The following is a 2,491-nucleotide window of genomic DNA, read 5'->3' on the forward strand; positions in this document are numbered from 1 at the left end:
GAGCATGTCCAACCACAAAAAGGTGTGAGGGGAGAGAGAGATCACAGAGGGATGAGGGGGTGGGGGTGGAAAATAATTTCAAGGTCACCCCTCCTTTCTTAAAATGCTGAGAACAGGTTCTTTGGCAGCTCTTTTATCTTTTTTCTTCTTTTTTCTTTTTTGTTTTTTTTTTTTTTTTTTTTTTTTTTTTTCCTTTTTCTTCTTTTTTGTAAAGAGCATCTAAGTCTTTTTTACCAGAAAGCAGCCCTCTGAAATGCTTCTGAATTCTAGTGGATCGTGTCTAATTGCAAACTGGGGCACCGTTTCAGTCGGGAATGATACATGAAAGAATCACAGCAAAAGCTTGAAGCAAATTCACCAAATTGTGGAAAACAGTTTGTTATCTGTGACATAAAGAGACTTGTTTATTTATACATCTAGTGCACAAACAGTACAAATGGGTTTTTTGTAATTAAATTTCAGATAGATGTTCACACATTATTACTCTGATACAAATAGGCAGTAGAGCATTCTATATACAGTGTATTCTCTTGGCCAAGTAACTCAGGGCAGAGGTGGGTGCAGTTTGCTCAGAACATCATGTGGTAGATGGATCGGTGGAGCCCATGTGAATAAGGGCTGAATGTCTCACTGAAAGGCAACAGGTTCCTTTGAAACCTCAAAGTCAATCCTGTCAAGAAAGCAGAATAATAAGTAAAAGAAAGAGAAGTGAACAGGATTTCACACATGGAAATTAACTGATTTCTTACTGTTCTAGGGTCAGAATCAGCTCCACTGTTCTGCTCAGAGTTTCTTTGGATTGACACAAGCATCCCTGGGGAGCTGCTGAAAACCTCTCTGATCTGGCTTCTGTGACAAGATGAAATGTGTACAGCTGGCTCAGAGGAGTGAAAGCAGGTAAGGCAGAGATGTGGCATTCACGGGTTTTTAAGTATACATCTGATGACAGTGAATTCTGAGGAGGGTAAAATTAATAAACTGTGTTTGCGATAGGAGGGTAAGAGTTACTTTAAGGCACCACTTCCTTAAAGCTGAATGAAATCTGCCCTTCTGCATAGGAATGCAAGTTATACATGAACACACAGACTATCTGCCTCTGGCTTTTTCTTACCATAGTAAGCAGTTAGCATCCCAGTCCACTCAGTGACCCAATTCTGTCCAGCTTGACACCAAAACAGCCCCTGGAGAGGCCCTTTTTGCTTCTGCCTCGGTATCTACGGGGTAAACTTAGGAGATCGCTGAAGAACCTCTGGACAGCACTGTCACCCATGGACATGCTCCCAGGCTGGTCCCTGGTGTTTTGGGTCCACTGCATTTCATGCTGATCAAAGGCACCTGTTGGGATCAGGTCATCTTGCTCACGGTCCCTCTCTTCTGAGACCAGAGGATGATCCAGGTCCTCATCTAACAGTTTGGACAGACTCTGAAAGAAGGGAAAGGTGGAGAGGAGAAAAAGGAGGGGTTCTGGGAACTCTGTCATTATTTTCATATAAGCCATGCTCAGTGCCAAGTTTGGAGAAACTTATTCTGAACGTTTATCAAAAGATGAAAGTACTTGAAGTTACCTTTAGTTTCTTCTGGCTCACCAAGCTGCTCTGAGCTAACACTGTGTGCTTTCTCAAAATGCTCTAAGGCTCTGTGCTGTTACCGTATCCTATAGTTCTGAGTTGACAAATTGCCAGTTAGCTCTTTCATGGAGCTGGGTTATGGGATAAATTGTGGAAAACGATGAAAAAGGCTTGGTCAAGAGTGAATAAGGAACATGAAAAAATGGTTGATACCCTGGAATAATAAGAGAAGTGATGCAATGACAGGAGACATGCTGAAATTGGTGCTAGAAGGTTTATATATTTCTTTATAGATTGGGAGGCTACTTCATATTTGGGAGTACCAGCTCCTTAGGTAGCTGAAATGTGTTTTGCTAATGACTTGGAATTCCTGCGCACACAAATACACACACACACTCTCTTTCTGTTTCTCTCATATTCTACCTCTGGGACTTGCAAGCAGGGACTGCGTTACTGCACAACTGAGCTGAGGAGGAGATCAGGCAGGTACAACACATTAATTCCTTTTTCAGCTTAAACCAAGGGCTTCAGGGGGAGCATGCAGGTGACTGCCCTAGGGCTCTAGGTAGGAATCCTTCCAGAAAAAGTACTTTTACTCTAAAAGTTTATTGCTTCACTCATTCACAGGATGACCCTAAATCTGCAATCCCCAAGCTGACCCCACAGGAAAATAACATTTCCTTTTCAATTGCTTTGTGTCATCAGACATTTAAATTCAGTAATTGATTATTTTAGTTTCCCTCCATTTAATAACTCTGTGTCTGGGCACCTGGGGGCTCCTGCTGTCGTGATCTCTTTGAATGTCTCCTACTGCTTCAGCTGGGGTTGGAAGAAACGGAGCTAATCTGAAGTGTCTAAGTCCTAAAGAAGCATCAGCTTCTTCCAGTTCTATTGAGCAGCCAGTCACTTACCTGTAAGCTGGA

Source organism: Calidris pugnax, unplaced genomic scaffold (assembly GCF_001431845.1).
Source record: "Calidris pugnax isolate Ruff unplaced genomic scaffold, ASM143184v1 scaffold82, whole genome shotgun sequence".
Classification (NCBI taxonomy): Eukaryota; Metazoa; Chordata; class Aves; order Charadriiformes; family Scolopacidae; genus Calidris; species Calidris pugnax.